Here is a 21,012-nt window from a genome sequence, read left to right on the forward strand (position 1 = left end):
CTGATCACACGTATACACACACACACACACCCACACACACATCACTGAAACCTCAACTGAAAAACAAAAGGTTCAAATTAAAAAAACATTGTCCTTGCTACTTTAGGCAACACTGTACTAGTCGATACCATTAATGAGACCAATTACAACACATCTGTCTGATTTGGAGGGCAATATCATTGCAGTGAAAGTTTAAAAAAATTGCTGAGAACACTTACAGCCTGACAGAAGGAAATTAGTCTTTCTCCTAATTTTTCAATTAAAAACAATCAACATTAAAGGTATAGATGTTAAAATTATGAATGCTTTGTCCTAAGTGCTTAGATAAAAATAGTATAGAATCAGACAGCCACTTTTGTGGAGCCACAGAAAGCAGGGTTTTAATATGTTCTGGATTTAAAGTTAGCTTTTCCACGTAGAAAAGAATCACAGTGAAGGTGAACTTTTTTACAGCAAATATTTTGCTTCATAAATACTCTCTAAGGATTATGAAAATGTACACAGTACCATGAATATGGAATTCCTGACTGTGTCAATAAATAGGGTCTTTAATTGGCTCTTGGAGCAAGCGGAATGGTCTGAGAGTCCCCTGAATTCACAGCTTTCACCTTGCCAGAGGTGTTTTTTTTTTTTTTTAATTAAGATTATGTATTTAGCAAGAGCTTCTTCTTAAAGCACAAATTATCATGATGACTTAGCGCTGTTGCTGCTGCTACCACCCCGTCAAACTTGTAACCAGGGTCTGTGCATGAGCTTGGTGCTCGGTGCTAGATTAAGAAGAAAACAAAGATAAAATACTTATCCTTACCCTCAAATGACTTACTATTACATGCAAGTCAAGCAAATCAGGATTGGTGATGATAGTCTATTGCTATTGGATCTGGTTAGAAAATCCAGGCAACAAGCCTCTTTGAGTAAAACATCATCTTTTGGGCTCAACTCTTATTTTGTGTCTAATTGTTAATAACAATACTTTGCACACACTGTTGTTCATAGATGTAACCCTTCTGTCTACAGTAATTTCTGTCATCTAATAAGCATTTGGTAAATGTTTGTTAAATAGATATATGAATAAGCATGTAGAGCACGGGACATATATTTAATACCTTGTAATAATGGAAAATTTAAAAATACATATAGGACTGAATCACTTTGCTGTACTCCTGAAACTAACACAATATTGTAAATCAAGTATAGTTAAATTAAAGAAATTAATAAGAAAATGAACAAAAGAAAATGATAAAGCATATCTCTTTCAGACCAAGGGAATTCTAAGTACAAACCACATAGGAACAAATAGCAGTTGTGTTTTGCATAAACTATGCTCACTGAGAAATATGTTTCAATAAAGTGCTGAAAAAGTATATTGATTAAGATATTTACAGAATACAATCTCCCAAATAGAAACAAATTAGTTATTCCCACCATAAGAGAAGTAAATGGCTTGCCTGTATCTCATTGCTCAATTGTATTTTATTCCTGGGTACCGCTAATGTCGTACTGTAATTAAGACAGGCATAAACTACTACACAGGGTGTAGGAAGAAGGTCAAGAGTGGGAAAGGGGATTGATGTTTACTGAACACTGACTAGGAATCTGGTACTGGTACTCGCTTAATCCTAATAATATCCCTGTAATATTATTACGTAACAGAGATACAGAAATGAAGGCTCACAGCGGGGTTGGGGGGATGTGTCTTGCTCAAGGTCACACACATGGTAGATTCAGGATTCGATTTTCTTCCCAACTATTATACTGCAATGTGCTTAATATGTATGGTCCCAAGAAACTCATAGGTTCAATAAAATGATGTCAATGGTGGGTGATACAGGAAAATTCTAGAACAGAGAGTTGTAAACCCTGATTTTACAGTGGTCTGACACATAAAATGCATTTTCCATGTAAGAAACACTAAAAACCGCAGTTAGTTATCCAAGTCAATGCACAAAATGCCTTTTTGAACAAAAATGTAAGTGAAGCTTAAGAAAAACATTCTATGGATAAAACCATCGTGTAGACAATATTTCTACACATTTAATGGTCCAACCGAGGCCAGAAATAACACTATCTAATACAGTCGGGCAGCAGCAAGAAGTGGAACTCTACTTTCCCCCATCTCTGTGGAAGAGCCAGTAGAGGATATAATGACCCCTCCAAATCCAAACTGTTGGCTCCTTGGTGGTCCAGGAACATGAAAGCAGAAAGAAAGAGTTGGGACTTTGAGGGAGAGAACCTGGATAGTTTGCTTGTGTTAATATCTCAAACACTGAAAGAAGCTCCCCCCTTTTTTTTTTTCTGTTTCTCCTTTTAACTAAAAAATTCTAACAGCCTTTCTTTGATGCTTCCTTTACTTTTACTACAGGTCAGTTCAACATGTCTACTCATTTGAGGCCCATTCCATGTCTTATGGTTTTTTAATTTTAGCAACAAAGGAAAAAGGGAAGATGAGGAAAAATACAGTTTTGAAAAGTCTTCAAGATCTCATAAAAAAATGAGCTGTCGAAGTGGGTAAATGAAGTTGATTTTCTTCTTTTTCTTTTTTAAACTTAAAACCTTGTCTGTATTTCCTTTTCCTTTCAGGTTTTTTGAGATACAATTAACAAAACTGTAAGATATTTAAAGTGTACATTGTGATGACTTGATATGCATACCCACTGTGAAAGGATTCCTCCCATCTAGTTAATTACCACATCCAGAACCTCACATCTTTATTATTTTTTTTTAAGGATGCTTATGTTCCCCTCTCTTAGCGAATTTCAATTATACCATACCCTTGTCTCTAGTTCTGATGTCCTCTGTCATTCTTGAAAATCCTGAGCATGAATTTTGGGCTAATACTCATGAAAAACATCCTCCCTCCTCTGACCTCCAACCATCCGTAACTTATTATGAACATAGCAAACCCCGTGAGAAAAGTAAGTGATGTTCGTGGGTTCTTTTGGTACTCAAAAATTATAACACAATAAGGATGCCATGTATCACTCAGGATGCCACTCATTCCTCTTATAAGCACTCACATTCACTGCCAAGTAACAGAATCCTTTTGTGTTCAAAGCCGCCACAACAACTGTTAGGAGCTGACTGAAACTTCCCACCTCTGTGGTAGAGAAAAACCATGTCACTTGCTCAACACTGTTCCTTCGTCAGGATCCAAAAACAAACCAAAACAATCTAATAAACAAAAACGTTCCCCCAAACAATCTGTCAGAGTACTTACTTCTATCACACAAAATGAGTGCCTGAGGGTGACATGAAGAAGCAAAGAATTAGGATAAGTCAACTCATGCTTCCTTGGAGGGGTGGAAGCTTAAGGTGAGTGGTGCTGAAGTGAATTAATCTTTGAAAGAAATTGGAGAAAAAAACACTGATGAAAGATTCCTTGATAATCCTTCTATACTCCCGAGAACTGAGGTTAGATGAAATAACTGGAATTTACAGCAACACCATGTAATTATGGAATATTCTAGAGAAAAAGTAAGTGTGTAGAAGAGAGACTCTGAGAGCCAGAGTTACAGATTTACCAGCTGGATGTATGAGAAGAACAAGGGGGGAAAAGTTGAAGATTCTAGTAAGAAAAAAATTCAGGTGATTAACCACACATAGGTCAAGGCTTGATTAAAAAAAGAAATGAACTTTGAAAAGGGCTTGAACAAAAACAGTGGAAGCTGACACTCAAGGGTCTCTACAAGGTCAAAGAGCACTCGAGGCTGAAGTGACAGAACAGATGTGAAAGGAACGGGCAGTAACAGAGAAGGACATACTTAGAACCATATCCATCCTCACTTTCCCTGGGGTCACAAGCACCAGAAGCCCTCCCCTGAATTAGAAATAGAGTGGTGAATGTGTGTGTGTGTGGGGGGGGGTGCAGGGTGCCACTGGGGGAGCAGTTAAGTTTGATGTTAGGTAGTTAAAGAGTTAGGCAGCAGCAAAGTTTGGGACGGGGATTAAGACTGAGGAACAAAAGAAACAAAGGAAATTCCAAGGATCTCAGCCCAGAGGAAAAAGGGAAGTTTCTTTTGGTTCCCCCTAGAGTCACTCACAGGTAGAAGGTATAATGTAGGGAAAGATCATCTAAATTAGGGTCTGCCTAATGATGAGCTACTGTGAGAAAGACACATAGTACATGTTGTGAAGTACAAACCATATAGGATGTGCACGTGCAGTTATCTTACATCTTCTGCAAATTTCAATGTGAACAGGCTGCTAGGAAGCAAGTAACTCATCTGAGGTCTGTTTCAAGTAAGACAATCTATCAAAGATTTTTTTGGTTAAAGACTGTGAAATAATTCTTACAGAGAAATAAAAATCAACATTCTGTAGTTCAAGAATTGAATACATTCTAGCTCCTAAAGAACAAGTGAAATTTATCATCTATTATTTTGGGGTGGTCCCTTGGTTTAAAAAACAGAAGGAAAAAAACCAGTTCCTTAATTATCTCCCTAACAATCAATTATAAGTGTTTTTTTAAAAGAGGTTTTGGAGGATGGGATGAAAAGGAACAAAGAAAAGTGCAGTAACAATTTTTGAGGTTAATAATATCCTAAGCCAACAGTAAAATGTGTTCACCTGGAGCTCTTCCATGAGTGTAAGTCAAAGAAAGTTCCATTAGTAATAGTACTGCCTGTTTCTGTAATGGAGTCTGAAATGACATGCTCTATGAAGAGCAAAAGGTAAGATATGAGCCAATTAGCAAAGGATCCACAGTCACTGCCTGCATATTTTTAAATGGTTGATCAATAAGGCACAAGGGAAGTTTAATTGACCATCTTTGAGGAACATTCCTATCTTAGTGACATTATCCTCCAACTCACTTTAAGGCTATATAAGAAGATTGCATTGATTCTTTTTTCTCCTTCCACCCTTTAATGGATTTCCCAGTTTTCATTATCTTGAATCTATTAAATGTATTTTAGTGGCAGAGATTCTCATGTGTCTAAGCTGGAGTCCCCAACCTTACTCCCTGTGTGTCTGGTTTCTTAGCAAAATCTTTTCAAAGTTCATCCATGTTGGAGCATTTGTCAGTATAGTACTTCATCATTTCCTATGGTTGAATAATATTCCAGTATACATATATACCACATTTAGTTCAGCTATTTACCAGCTGATGAACATTTGGGTAGTTCCACTTTTTGGCTACTATCAACAACGCCACTGTGTTCAAGTTTTGTGCATACATATGTTTTCTCTTCAGTATATACCGAGAATTTGACCTGCTAGGTCATGTGGTAAATCCATCTTAAAATTTTGAGGAACTGGTGGACGGTTTTCCAAGGAGTCTGTACCCTAATGCTCACTGTTGTTCTATCTTTAAATTACTATTTAAAAGAAAATGTGAATGTGTGTGTGTGTGTGTGTTGTTTGGGGAGGGGGTTTACGATGGGTAGCACACAGAGGAAGTTTGAGTATTTTGTTCTCTAGAAGAACCATTTCCCACCAACGCCAGACCTCCCCAACTCCTCTAGGGGTGGCCTTGTCTGTTTCTATCATTAAGGAAGCATTATTAGATGTAACAGGTGATGGTGAGGGCAGAAGCATTTGGGCATTGGTACAGCTGAGTAACTATCCGTGCTATCCGTACTGTTTCAACTAAGTGTCTGTGCTGGTTCATCACCCGTGATTAAAACCGACAATAAGGTTTCTCTCCTCACTCAAGTTTCAGACTGCAGAAGATTCTGCTCTTTGCCCAGTAGTTTGTTCAACAGCTCTTGTTAAAATAAAGCAAGACTGCTATGAAGGATGACAGAATGTGGTAGAGTTCTCTAATCAGATGAACCCATCTCAGTACTGAGCTAACATGGATGTTTGACTGATCAGGAGTCTTCTGATGATGTCTGGCCAGCTGAATGGTAGATTTATGGTGCAAAAAAGCATCAAGCTGAAAACAGATTGAGCTCATCAATCTTATTTTTCCTGTAAAATGGCCTACGATGGAGCCCAGGCTATTGGAAGTGATTAGTGTATAAATATACTAGTTCATTTGGAAGAAATAGTATTGTTAAATGCTGTTATTGTCTTCATACTCAGAGATGTGCTTCAATCTAAGTACCCCCAAAGTTTGAAAGGTATTACTTTGAAGGGCTTGATGTGACAGGTATGAAGTCTAAGAACACAAAGTGACTATGAGAAGAGAGAGAAAGGTCTCTTTAAGAACAAATTAAGAATCAAGATACAAGGGGCAAAACATGGTAGCATTTACCTCCCTGACAAAGATAATCAGTGCTGGCATCCAAACAGAAACAGCATTATTTCATGGCTCACTGGAAGCATCTGGAGTACTGAGGCACAGGTGGCTTTAAATAACTTCACTGTTTAGGTCTAATCAGCAACAGTCAACTTTCCAGGCACTCTAGGCAACAATTCTTGCAATATTTCCACAGAATTAAAATCGATCTTCCAAGCTAGCTAAACATGAGCCATGACATGATCAACACTCAGAATTACAGCTGGCAGAGGCATCTTTGGGTCTATTGTTACATAAATTGAGCACAATACAGGACTGTGCATACCCAATGTTCAGCAAATAACTGATACAAATAATCAGTGTTTTACAACCTACTTAGGCTGTTCATTCCTTGCAGCTCTCCCAAGACCAATACGCTTTTTTACCCAAATGGAATCCTGTATTGCTAAAAAAGGAAAGCTAGCCCTCTCACTCATCTACAATTGAAATAATAATCATTAGAAAAAAAAGTGCCTTCTATGTTTGAAATCCTGACCTCCATCCTCCATTAAATGCAGTAAGTTCAATATCGGCTACTCACCAAGCCAAAAACTCATGAATTTGCAGTGAATTTTTCCAGTCATATCTGCTCCACATTTTTCTGGCACACTTATATCTTGAACTTATTCTCAAAATTTTAATTTTCCATTTGATCAACAGTGATTGTTGAAAAGCACATACCCTAAGTGTTAATATTTTACACATGACTTGACGCCAAAATTTCAGTTCTAGGAATTTCCTCCTAGGCTCAATAAAAAAGTATCATGGGTGAACTTAAGATTTGACAAGGAAGTTCATCACAGAACAATATATCAAACTTTTAAAAGAATCACTTAAAATTCTAAACAATAGAGACTTGATTATAAATATATACACAAATATGTGTGTATATAAATATATATACATATATATATACACACAAACATTTATAGGTATAGATATCTATAACTGGAATATGATTCAGTTATTAAAAATATATAGACATTGCAATTAGGCAAGAAAAAGACAAAAGGCAGGAGCCATTACAGCAAAAGGTTATTAATTACAACACTGTGAGCTAAGCTCATATTATGTGTCTCTTGATTGTTAATACTGGTAGCTATTGCTTCCAGTAGTTTACCTAAAGTAACTACCAACCTGGAACCCATTTTAAACTAACTTCTCACTTTGAAATGTTCTCACATCGCCCAGAAGATGTACATTTTGGCAACAAAACTGTTCTCCAGCAATTTTTCCTCCCTTTACCCTATGCCAATGTGACCAATTTTCTTTCAGTTCCTTATGGGTAGGGGAAGAGATTATGAAAAAGAGATGGTATTTCTAGATGATCCATATACTCTGTGGAGTTTGGGGGTATGTTCTACTGGCTGCCCTAGGTTCTGTAGGTTCTGGGCTTTGTTTCTATTCTATGCTTTTCAAGTTCATTTGGGTTTGGCAAATACCCTCAGGGTTAAAACTAACCTTGGTAGCATTTTCATTTTCTCCAATATCTCTCTGTAGTCCTTTTATCTTCTTTCTTTCCTTTTTTTTTTTTTTTTTTGCTTCAATAATCCTAACTTTCTTAGCTTATCAAAGCAACATGTTAATATGCTTTATCCAACATTTACAATTTTTTCTGGGAAGTTCAGTGAAGGTACCAGTCATACTGCTAGAAAGAGAAGTCTCCACACAATCTGCTCTTCATAGAACAGTCTACAAACAACCTTCCCTCTGAATTCAGTTATTCCAGTGCAAAAATCTTTGGATTCTATTCAGATATCCCTATTACTAGCTGGCTGTTCTAAATCAATTTTCGTATTTATCCTATGATAATCATTACAAATAATACAAGGAAACTAAAGATACAATAGAAACAGTAAATACAGCTCTTGCCTTAAATGTTATCAGTTAGTCTCATATGGTGAAAAGTAACAATATATAGTAAAATGCAATTTGATATAGTAAATTATAAAATCAGCTATGGGAAGAGTGAAGTTATCTTTCCAATTCTGATATCAAGTAATTACATAACATTAAGTAAGTTGTTTAACCTCTCTGCCTTCTATTTCCTATCAATAAAATAAAGAGAATGAATTAGTGTAATTCTTGAGAAACTTGTCCACCTATGAATTTTTATTTCCTAGATTATAAAATTTCCTTTACTACATATTTAACCCTTAGTTTATTTACACTTTCTGATACTATAGAACATACATACCTATACCAAGTAGAAATTTATGCCAATTATAATGACTGAAATATGATATGCAATAATTTTAACAATATTTCAAATGAAAATGAACTATACTTTTGCTTTGGGATATTAGTTATGCTTCAGGAAAAAATAATCAGTATTATTTGGGGCTGGCATTTTTAAACCACCTAATTAGGGTTATCTTACGCTCTCTTTCTTTTATGAGAAGCATCTTAAATTCTGCCGTGATTATTACAAGAATTCCCCAATGCAGAGAAATAAAATGGGCAAAATTCATGGCATGTCCATACAATTCTAACCTAAATTGTTTCTCAATTATTCACCACAAAGCAGGTATCAGAATTTTAAACAAATCACTATAATCAATGGTTTCCAAATAAGCAATTCTGACAGAAACATATTTAATAGAAAAACACTATTTATTTATTTGAACTTATTCTATAGTCAGGAACTCAGTATTTTTGTGCCTAGGAGTGAGCTTAATGGTGAGATAAACATAATTAAATGACAGCTCATGACATCAAGGAGTTCATGTTATAATTGGGGTATAAAAAAGGACACAGCAAAAGTGAAGAGGAAAAGCTATTATGAAATATACCAAAAGAAAAAAAAATAGCATTCCAAAAAGATAAAACTGTTGTTCCTGAGTTTGGAAACCAACTTACAGAAACATCATAAAACCCAGGGAAGATACGTGAAAGCTGCAGTTGTTTGGCAGAGAAAATAATGACATTGTTCCAAAGAGAAAATAATGACATTGTACAAAGTAGCCTGGTATTAATAATACAAGAAAACAGACAGGCAACAATAGCACATAATATAGAACTCCTAATATTGGTATTCAATAAATACTCCATTTGGCTGATCAAAAATAGTGGCTCAATCACCTAACAAAGGAGCTACTGACTTTTCAACATTTTCTAAATACATCATACAAAATTATTGCTACAATCTCTTCCTGGAAAAGTATTTTTCTTTTGTATTTCTTCAAAGATCGGTGAATCTGCTTTTTAAATGCTGTTTTTCAAAAGTCTAAAATATAGACTAAGGCTTTTATTAAAACAAAATACACAAAAGAATGGCTTGTCAATTTAGCTCAGGCGGGAGGAGAGACAGGCCAAGGTGACTAACACAAAGGCTCTGAGGATACCAGACAAAGCACTTAGGCCTCAAAACTAACGGTCCACGGACACAGCTTCCGTGTAAACACATTTTTATCTCAACGATCAAGCACCACTCCAGCAATAGAGAACTAAAGGGAGACCAGAACGAAAGAACAGGAGGTAGATTAAATTCAAATACATTCAACAAGTATTTACTAAGTACCAACCATGTACAGGTACTGGATAAGGTCCTGCCAATAGTAAGAATAACATCAACCTTTGGTTGCTCATGTCGTCAGCCCTGGAGTCCTCCTCCCTCTTCTGTTTTATTCATGCCTCTCATCCAGTCCATCAGCATAGCCCCTCAGCTCAGCCTTCAAAAGACAAAGAATCCCAGCACTTGTCACCACCCTCACTGCCGCTGCTTTAGACTAAGCCACCACCACCTTTCTCCTGAGTACTGCTCTCCTATCTGGGCTTCCTGCTTCCATCCTCGCCCCCTTTCAGGGGATTCTCAACATTTCAAGCCAGAGAGATTCTGTTAAAATACAGTTACTCCTCTCTCTACAACGTTTCTTATCTCATTCTAAGTAAATAAACTTCTTACAATGACCAAGAAGACTCTACTACCTGCCCTGTACTCCTCTGGGTTCATCTCTTACAGCTCCTTCCCCTTCTCACTCTGCTCCAGATACGCCGGCCATCTTGCTCTTTTGTGAACACACCACACATGCGTCTTCCTCAGGGACTCTGTTCATCCTGTTCCTTCTGCCTGACAACACTCTTCCCAGATATATACAGCCTGCTCCCTTACCTCCTTCAGGTGTTTACTCAGCTATTTCCTTCCCAATAAGCCCTTCCCTGGTATGCAAAATAAAGCGAAGTCAAATATGAATTCATTTAAATAATAAATTCAATCAGTCAAAAGCACATATTTCTCCCTACCAGTGACTATAAGCAGATAAAAAACTAAGTTCCTGTAATCTGGCCATGATGATAGAATTCTGAGGACGTTATCACACAGGGAAGGCCTGCTAAAATGACACACTCGCACAAGCACATCACTAAAGCATACCCATAAAAAATTGAAACCTCACATATATCAATTTCCGAGCCAGCTTTCTCCCCCTAACTTTCTCTCCTGAGTATTTCCCCATGTCATTAAATATTCTAAGAACATGATTATCCAAGATTGCATAATACTGTCGGGATGCACAAACATTCACCATTCAGCAATTATTGCAAAGTCTGCTGCATGCCAGGGCTATGCTAGGTGTTGGGAATACAAAGTGATCAAAAAAGAGACAGTCCAGGCCCTTACAGGGTTGACTACCTGGTGACGAGATAGACAGGCTATCACACAAACACATACGTAATTACAAGTTGTCCTCTATGTTATGAGATTGGAACAGACGGGCAGGGGAGACCATGATACCTCTGTGACACTTAATGATCTCTATAGTAACCTATCAGGGGCTAACTTACTTCAAGGTCAGAGAAACCTTGTTGACAGAGTGACATTTACACAAAGCCTGAAGAGGAGGAAGAGTTGGTCTGTAAAGAGCAGAGGAAGAGCATGTGGGAAGGTCCTGAGGCTAGAAAGAGCTCAGTGTGGTCAAGGCCATGAAAGCGTTGAGTTCAGTGACTGAAGGCTAGTGAGGAAGAGGAGTAAACGGAAGGGGAAGTAGGCAGGGCCAGATCAGCCAGGACCTGCTAGGTCATGCTAAGGAAAGGACATGTTTTTCATCGTAAGTATAGGAAGTTGCTCACGATTTGGAGCAGGGATGATGTGATTTAATGCAAATATAAGACTGTGTTTTTTAAACCCAGAATAATCTCTAATACAACCCTCTCCTTAATTTTTATCCTGACATAACGTCTTACTTCCAAATGCTTCTCATATCTTCTCCATAGCTAATGGAAGTCTCCTTCTAGTCTCCCTGCCAAGCAGCACACAGAGCCTACAGATCCTGGGACCACCATCAACCAAACTAAAGGTGACAAAACATCATCGGCCAATCTCTTGGACAGTAACTGTCTACTACCACCTGACTCTCCTCCTCTTAATATTCCGAATTTCCTTGCTCCCAATTCAGAGCCTACTTTTCTCCAATCTCTCACACTCCCTGATATCCCCTGGTTTTCTCCTGTGAAAACCATTTCTCCACAGGTCTCTGCACTGTTGGTATTTCCTCTCTAGACTGGCTGGCAGCCCAGGGCAGCTTCCAGACCACTGCACCTCCAGCACTTGAACAATAACTTCTTAAAAATTCTGACACTTTAGGGCCCATCCCATGGTGCCGTGGCATCATACCCTATCTTCTTTGGCTACCATTTAAGAACTTCGGCCCCTGATTCACAATCGACTTCTTACCTGAAGTTCTTCCCCTACCTAGGACGACGACCTCCATGTTCATGTTCACAGCCCATCAAACTCAAGAGGCCACTGAGAGCTGTGACAGTTTCATCTCCAATAACCTCCTTCATTCCACCTCAGCCTCTGTGCTCGACACAGGTTCGCACACTGCAGCACACAGGCTCCAGCTGTCAGCCACTTCAAGGTCTGCCTCGGCTGCAGACAGCCTCTTCTCTGGAGGCCCACATCCCAGCCATAGCAGCTCAATGCAAGACAATTCTGATGGGCAAGATCCACTCCGCTGACCCCTGCTGTGTTGGCAGAGGCTCTAGAGAGCCTGTCTCCAATTTCACTTTCCTCTCTGCAAAATCCTAATTCCATCCCAGATGCTCTCCTAGGTGGTGATCCCATTAGACATCCTGCACCTCTGTCTTGGTCTCTGTATCTGCTTCTGGACCAACCTGCAGCAGCTGCCCACCCCTCCATCCCCACCCAGACTTACCACCATAGATTACTGCTCTAACTACACACTTCTCACTCTACTCACACCATCTTCTTTAACTCCAACACGACTTTCAATCTGCAGTCCCTTTATCTTTCTTCCATTTCACCACTTTTTTTTAATCTTTCATTTTCCTTCTTATTCAACCAAAATGCCACGATGCATAATGCAAGGACCATACTTGTTAATACCATCACTCACCCTTCTGTCCTTTCGTAAGACCAGCCTGATAAAAGCCAACCAGACAGAAGCCCCATTACCTGCCATCTCTGTATTTTCACCAACCACTGCTATAGAGAGTCACCAAACAAGGTATACTGGCTAAAGAAAATCGGCCCTTCCACACTGCTTAAGCAAGTCAACTACATTTTTCTGAATAATTCATTCTCCCATTGTCCACACAATTATATCAAGCCCTCTCCACCCCCAACCATACTCCTTTCTCCTTCACTCTCACCAGATGACTCACTCTCACCAGATGACCTTGCTTTTTATTTTATAGAGAAAATAGATACCAACAACCTGGACATCTGCCATCTTCCTTTTCCCAGAAAAACAAATGTTCCTACATCTATACCCACTCTAGCCTTCTTCTAAGCATTTCAGAATTCCCCCAACCTGAGGCTAATCCCTAAGAGTCCTGGAATACTTTTAACCTTATTACATAAATGAAAATGCAGCCCCACTCAAAATAACCAAAGAGAATTGATAGCACACAATAAACTCTGACAGAAATTCAATATTATTTAATGAGGTATGACAATAAAGTAATAAGACAACTTCCAGAAACCAGATTTATTTTTTCAAAATTTATTTTCTTATTGTTTATAAGGCTAATAATAAATGATTTCTAAATTTAAAAATTTGAAAAAAATGGAAAATATAGTAAGAATATAAAATACATAAGTGTGTGTGTGTGTGAGAGAGAGAGAGAGAGAAAGAGCGAGAGAAGGGGGTGGGGGGAGATCTAGTTAGATCTAAAAACTGTAAAATGTTTGTTACATACATAATCCTATAATACAGCCAGGTGATTCAGCCTAGGGCAAGGCATCTTTGCCCTATGATGTGAATCCAATGAAAGCTGTGTCTCTACAGGAAAGGAAGTATGAAAGCCAAATCTTTTCTTGATAGAAGATTCTACCTCCACATAATTTCCTGATGAATACCCTTTCAGAGAAGTAAGCAACATAGTTCTTCACCTTGGTGAAGTCACAAAAGCCTTTCAGAATTTGATGTAAACTGTGGCTCTCCTCAGAATAAAAAAAAATGCACATGTACATGAAGACAAACTTTTACACAGAATTCCAGGGGGTATGCAGACAGCCTCAAGACCAGAGGCCCCAGGTGTTAATAGAATTAGGAGAGTTCCTGGAGTCAGAAAGATCTGGATTCAAATTCCAAATCCGCTACTTCATCTCTCTGTGTCTGTCCTTGGTCAAGGCATGTAAACTTTTCCAACCTTTATTTATCTATAACCAGCATAATAATATATTCCTTGCCATCAAGCACTTAATATAAAGAACAAGTAAAATTATGTGTGTGAAGCTTTTTGTAAAATTTTTGTAAAGCACGGTATGAATGATAGTTATAACATGGACTCAGTCATGTTTTGCACTAATCCCTCCCACAAAGAATCTCCAAGAGTCAAAACCTCCATGGAAAGCAGGTTCAAGTAATTTATGTTTAATACCTGAGAATAAAACTAAGAGCAAAAGGAAGGGGAAATGTTTTAGGTTAGTGGAATGGGAGTGTAGGGAAGAATATGATTGTTGTCTTCAGATACGCGATGGGCTACATTATGAAAAAGGAGATAAAATTGTATTCTGTGTAGTCCTGTAAACATTATTAAGACAAATGAGATAGAACCCTCAAAAGGGCAGAAATGGCTTTATAAAAGGAAAAATTTACCCAGGATTACTGGAGCATAAAAAAGTAATGACTATGTTAGGGGACAGTTTCTTCCCTGTAATGTAAGATCTTTATTTTTTGATTTTCCTGAGACAAGCCAGATGTGCAGGTGTTGAGGTACCACAAAGGAGAGTCAAAGCAATGACTGGAAAGTAAGAATCAATTCCAATGGTGAGATTTTGGGATTTTTCATAAAAATGTCCTGAGACTAAACCTATAAATATTATTAAGTCAAAGACCATCACCAAGGATTCTATAGCAGCCAACTTCCCTCAAGAATTCACCACTATATTCTATCACAGTCATATAGGATGATAAAAATGAAATTAAATTTATGTCTAATTTTATCACTTATGTCTAGTGATATCAAGAATACAAAGGAACATTGTCCCTGTTAAAGAGGCAATGATTATAATGCAATGCAGACAGTTTTTTGGGTTTTCTTGTCTTTTTTTTAAAAAAAGCTGAGGGCACAAAACAATAAAGCACCATTTAAATCTTATTTTAGAAACACTATAAAATAGTATATAGTAATAAAGTACTATATACTATAAAACAGAATATAGTGAAATAGTACATAGTCTTCACTGACTATAACCACTGATGTGTTAGTAAATGTTTAATAACCAGCTCTCCGAGGTGGGGCAGAATTCCTGATCTGTAGCCTGGGCTGATTTCTGTGGTGTAAGGACTTCCGTCAAGGCCAATTTCAAGCTACCAACATGATGTCACAGAACACAGATTTGGGAGGAAAAGTTCGCAGTCAGCTCCAGTGAGCCAGCACGAGCCTTCCATGGCCCACCAGCGAGTCTGAAACCATTTTCGTGATTCTTACTGCACAACTTTACCATCACCCCGTTCCCTCTCCACCAAAAAGCATATGTATGGTTAACGATATCTTTCCTTTAGATACAGGTTTTTCCCATCTTGGCTATAACTCTGTTACTATAAACATATATACATATATAAATATAAATATATATATAAATATATTTGTATTTATGTCTCCATATGTGAGCTTATAGGAAAATTTTCCTCTATTAATATTTCTCCTCAGAGGGTTTCTACACACTCCCTATGGTTGTCACACAACCGAGGAAGAATAGAGCAACGGCTAAGACTTACTATGAATTAATAATATCAGAAAATTATTAATATTTTTAACACATTAGCAGGCACAATATACATATACAATTGGAATATGCTGAATTCACAAAGGTGGAGAAACTATTTGGTATAAATTTCTGAACTACAACCTTGAACTACAAGTTCAATTTTTTTAAAAAAATTTTAGGGGTGGAGGTAATTACGTTTACTTATGTATTTTTAAATTATTATTATTTCTTTTTTAGTGAAGGTACTGGGGATTAAACCCAGGACCTCGTAGATGCTAAGCTTGCACTCTACCACTGAGCTATACCCTCCTCCCTAAGTTCAATTTAAATATGGAAATACTTCATACCTAAAATAGTAATGAAGGAGTTCTGTATTTTTATAGTGGATTTCATATAATAAAAATGATTTCTACCACCTCCTCTTAACTGGTGAACCCTAAATGAAGGCAAAATATATAACTAGAGTTCCTAGCATTTCCATGGAGCTCAGGACCATATTAAACAATTGTCAGAACTGTGGCTAGCTAAGCAAGTATCCTTAGTATTTAAAGACTCATATTCAGGCATGGAGGTATAAAACGACACGTTGTCTGGGTGCTTCAGCAAAGAATTAAAAAGGAGAATAAAATAGGAGATGAAGCAAATAAGGTAAAACTTTGATAACTATTGAATGTGGATAATGATCACATATAGAAATATTTGTATGTGTATATATATACACACACAGTACACACACACACACACACAAACACACATATATATATATATGCTATTTCCCTTTTAAGCTCATCTGAAATCCTCCCCACCCCACCGCAAAAAAACAAATAAATAAAGCTGCCAGAAGTACACTACAGATGGTCCCTGACTTACAATGGTCCAACTTACACAATTTTTGACCATGATTTTTTGACTAAGCAATACACATTCAATAGCTACCATACTTCAAATTTAATTTTGATCTTCTCCTGGGCTAGCGATATGCAGTACAATACCCTCCTATGAGGCTGGGCGGTGGCAGTGAGCTCACAAGGTTCATCACAGGGGTAAGCAACCAACACACTCACAACCATGCTGCACCCAGACAACCATTCTGTTTCTCACTTTCAGTACAGCATGTGGTAAGTTACATGAGACATTCACACTTTATTATTGCATTGGCTTTGTGTTATAAGATTTTGCCCAACTTTCGGCTCACGTAAGTGTTCTGAGCACATTTAAGGTAGGCTAGGCTAAGCCATGATGTTCTGCAGGTTAGATGTATGAGATGCATTTTGACTTAGGAATATTCTCAACCTACGATGGGCTTACAGGGAGGGAACCCCATCATTAGTCAAGGAAAATTTGTAGTTATATTTAACGCAGAAAACATTTATTAATTTTCCTTGGATCCACTACAGTTAGTAAACACCCTCCTAAATCCAGTTTCAGCATGTCTGAATACTATATACATATTTATTATTATTATTAACAATGGAAGGATAGTAACACTTTTAACTACTCAAGCCCAAACTGTGGAGAGGAACCACCAGTTCAAAAGCACTTACATAAAGCCACCTAGACTTCCCTAGGGTTCTTTTTTGACCCTGCACAGGTATCTTTACTGTATTCATAATGTTAATTGTTCTCCTATTAAAGGAAACTCACTCAAAGTAAACACCTGCCTTTAGTCATTTTAGGTCTCATTCGCTGAGTACTGGGCCTGGCAAATGGTACACACTCAGGAAGCCCTGATTTAGGTGAAGTCGAAGGCTTGACAGCATGACATTCAATGTGTATCATCAAAAGCATTAAGTTTAACAAGAGTTGTTTCGGGGGTGGCATTCAGTGGTCTCAAAAATACCTAACTAAAGAAACAGCCTGACTTAAAATATGTTTCCAGTACCCCTCTAAATCATAAGACAGGCTGAAAGAAAAACAACACAATTGGGTACAAGACTGTCGCAAGTTAACCATAACTGGAAAAAAGTTTTACATTCTGGGCCCAGAACAAATGTTTGCTCTGTCAAGCTAATCTTATATATTTTAATATTTAATTTCATCTTTATTTTCATTGCATTTTCAGGCAGTTACATGTATTGCATGCTCTCCCTCCAGGAACTGTGACCATCTTGAAGGCAGGGTCTTTTTAAGCTCCCAGTTAAGTATAATGCCTAAAGCTCTAATACAGTGTTCAGTAATTGATGAACCCAATAAATGTAACACCATTCTGAGAAGGCAGAAGGAAATTACCACAAATTCAAATGATGTCATCAAGCCCAGTGTTAACCTAGATATCTCTGAGGAATATAAGAGAATTCCTGTCTTTTTCATGTTCTCCATTTACTCAACCAAAAACAGCCCCAATCTCAGATTAAAGTGTTAGGATCCAGAATCAAAAAAAAACTCCCAGGAAAATCTGCTATGAAACTTTGAACATCTTCAAGTTGAAGCATATTCTACTGAAAATGTCTTATTAAAATAAAAAAAAATAAAATAAAGAGGAAAAATCCCTTACTCCACTTATAACTTAAAAAGTCAATCAAGGATGACCTAAAATTACTTAAAATCATTAATTTTTGCTTGCTTCCCACCCACATCCTTACTTCACAAATAATGAATTCAAACTTCAGAGTCATGCTTATTTGCTCTCCTAAAATCTGTTTTTTCCACTTAAGCTGTATATAGTTTTATGAAATGGTCCATTTCATAGCAGTATGTGAACAAAAGAGACGGTTGTATAGCTACATTCCAAGAATAAAAGCAGGTTCACAGGCACAGATGCAAATTTGTCCGTTATGAAAATTTGCATTTCTACTGTTAATGCCTCTTACGAGACATCTATAAAGTGATTATAGTCTTCTGATCTTCTTAAAGCACAATAGAGAAAGAAATATTAGACTGATCACAGAATGCTTGTGGTAATACAATTTCGCTCTGATCTCTTTCATGTACAACTCCTTGGAGATCTTGCAGGCTCCTCTTGGCGCACTATAATTATTTATTTACTAAATTTCTGAGCTTGGTGCCATGAAATGGATTTAAATATTGTTATGCAGATGATGCTTAGGGACAATGTCCTTCTGATGCTGCTTAATCTATTTTTACTCCCAGTACTATCTTGTCTAAGATCCAACACCATATGCATTGAAATAAGTTGTTCTTCAATGTTTCAAAACCTGATTTATTAGTTGTTTGCATTCCATCTGCCTCCAAAAACTGCAATGTGCATTTACTTTCACTGGCTGCACAAAAGGTTGAGGCTCAGTTTTCCTCCACTTTATCATTTGATCAGCATATCTGACACATGTGTTAAGTTCTCCTTTCAACTATATAAATCACTTAAAATCCACGCATCTTTTTTTTTTAAGATCAGGCCACTACAGCAGGAGTTTGACTAATGCATTTGTCATCTTCCATATTTACTGTTTCAAAAAACTGATCTCAAAAAACTGTCCTTGCTCTTATAAAAAACAATGAAGCCAGGCAGAAACACTGATGCTTGCCCCAACTGGGAAAACAAATTATAATTAGCAAATACATATTTTGTGATCTACAGTTAGGAAAAAACTGGAACAATGCTAGGGTCTGTAAATAACTACAACAAGAAGTAATAACAGATGGAATAATCTGACAGTGTGGGAATTTTTAGGGAGATGAGAAAGAAAATGGTCTGGAAGAGGCAAGAAAGATTACCACATCCCTGTATGTGGCCGAAAAGAGCCACTATTAAAGCAGCAGCAAGGGGAGCAGGCTCTCAAGGGGGAGACGGGTCTTAGTTCTAACTGCTCCAGGAAGAAGGTTAAAAGAGCATTCAGTAAAGACATCTGGGATATAAAGGGTTTGCAATGACAAGACGGGCAACTTCACTGGACAGAGGAGGGAAATGGGAGATGTATGGAGCAGTACTCGGGATAATGGGCCTGAGAATGTAAGATAACTGGGACCCTGGGCTCACTGTAGTAACTGACGTGAGTGAGATACTGGGCATGATGCCATGGAACAGACTAAAGACATGAGCCTGTGAGAACTGCGGGGGATGAAGGACCATGACAATTACTAGGAATATACCCAGGCTTGAGGCCCTCACCTTCACTCCATCAATGGTGGTGTGAAAGCTACCTTCTTAAAATGGTCTCAGTCGATGAACAGTTCTCAATCCTCATCTTTCTTATTGGATCTAGCAGCACCAGTTGACTCAACTAACCTTTCTTTCTTGAAACAACTTCCTCACTTAGCTTCCAGGACCCTGACATCACTCGATTCTGCTTCTTACTTACTAGTCAGTCCTTCTCCATTTTCTTGACGATTCCTCCTCACCTTCCTGACTTTTTATCATTTGAGTATCCCAGGGCTCAACCCTTGACCCTTTTTTCTGCTCTAAATACATGCCATCGAAGATTCCACTTAACCTGGCAGCTTTAAATATCATCCATATGCCAATGACACCTCAGTTCATAACTCCAGTCCAGACTTGTGTGTCCAGCTAACTACTCAGCATCTCCACTGGAATGCTAATAGGAATGATCCTAATTTACCCAAAAACAACCTCTCACCAACCTCTCCCATTCCCTACTAGCTCCTCCAACAGCCTTCCTTATCTCAGCAAAAAAAAAGAGTAAAGAAAGTACTGACTCATACTACAACATGGATGAACCTGAAAAACATTATGCTGAGAGAAACCAAACACAAAAGGCCACATGTTGTATTGTTTCATTTATACTGAATGTCCAAAATAGGCAAATCTGCAGACAGAACATAGGTGAGTGGTTAGCAGGGGCTGAGGGAAGGCGGGATGGAAAGTGACTGCTAACAGAGATTTCTATTGGGGGGGGGGGCACTGATAAAAATGTTCTGGTATTAGATAGTAGTGATGATTGCAAAACTCTATGACCATACTAAAAATCAGTGAATTGTACACTGTAAAACAGTGAATATTATGGTATGAGAATTGCATCTCAATAAAAACATTTAAAATAAAATGAAAATATTAAAAGGTTACAGGAACTTTGTTTTGTTTGCTCTAAGATCTCAAGAATCTATAACATCTGACAACAGTGGGTACTCAGAAAACTTTGGCTGAATAATTTGATGAGTTACACTCTAAAGTTCACATACACATATATACACCTGATAGCATTTTACTCTTCTCTCTTCTTCATACATCAGTACTTAATGATGTGTCAAAGAGGAGCAGAGGTAAGACCAAAAGTCCATTGTTCTTATATTGAAACCAGCCCTAAAAGTTCACGTAAATATGAAAAAAGAGCCAACTAAGAAGTAACAAGTGTGTTAATTCTTCAAGTTCAGAACTCTCTCAAGTTCATTTTAATCATTTAGGTATTTGTATAACACTTCCATTTAAGCTTAAAAATTACTTTCAATAGAGCACAAAGGGTAAATTCTAAATCAATCCACTGATAGGTACTATAAAACTATTTTGTGCACGGTATAGTGAGAGAAAACAAGAAGTCTAAGATACCGTAACCTACCATCAAGGAATTTATAACCTTTGTGGGTAGAAAATAAAGACCCAGGTCCTAAAATTTCCAAAGGTAAAAGACCAGCAAACAAAAGAATAAAATTACACAGGATTTTAATTTGGTTGTGATTGGGGAAAAAAAAATCTCATATCCAA

At 37.6% G+C, this 21,012-nt stretch overlaps 1 protein-coding gene across 4 annotated transcripts in view; it reads right to left on the reverse strand.

Moving 5' to 3' along the window:
• EXOC4 (exocyst complex component 4) overlaps nt 1–21,012 on the reverse strand; it is a 698,015-nt gene that overhangs the window by 393,943 nt on the left and 283,060 nt on the right. The gene's annotated exons all lie outside the window — the stretch shown is intronic.

The sequence above is a fragment of the Camelus bactrianus genome, chromosome 7 (assembly GCF_048773025.1).
Source record: "Camelus bactrianus isolate YW-2024 breed Bactrian camel chromosome 7, ASM4877302v1, whole genome shotgun sequence".
NCBI lineage: Eukaryota > Metazoa > Chordata > Mammalia > Artiodactyla > Camelidae > Camelus > Camelus bactrianus.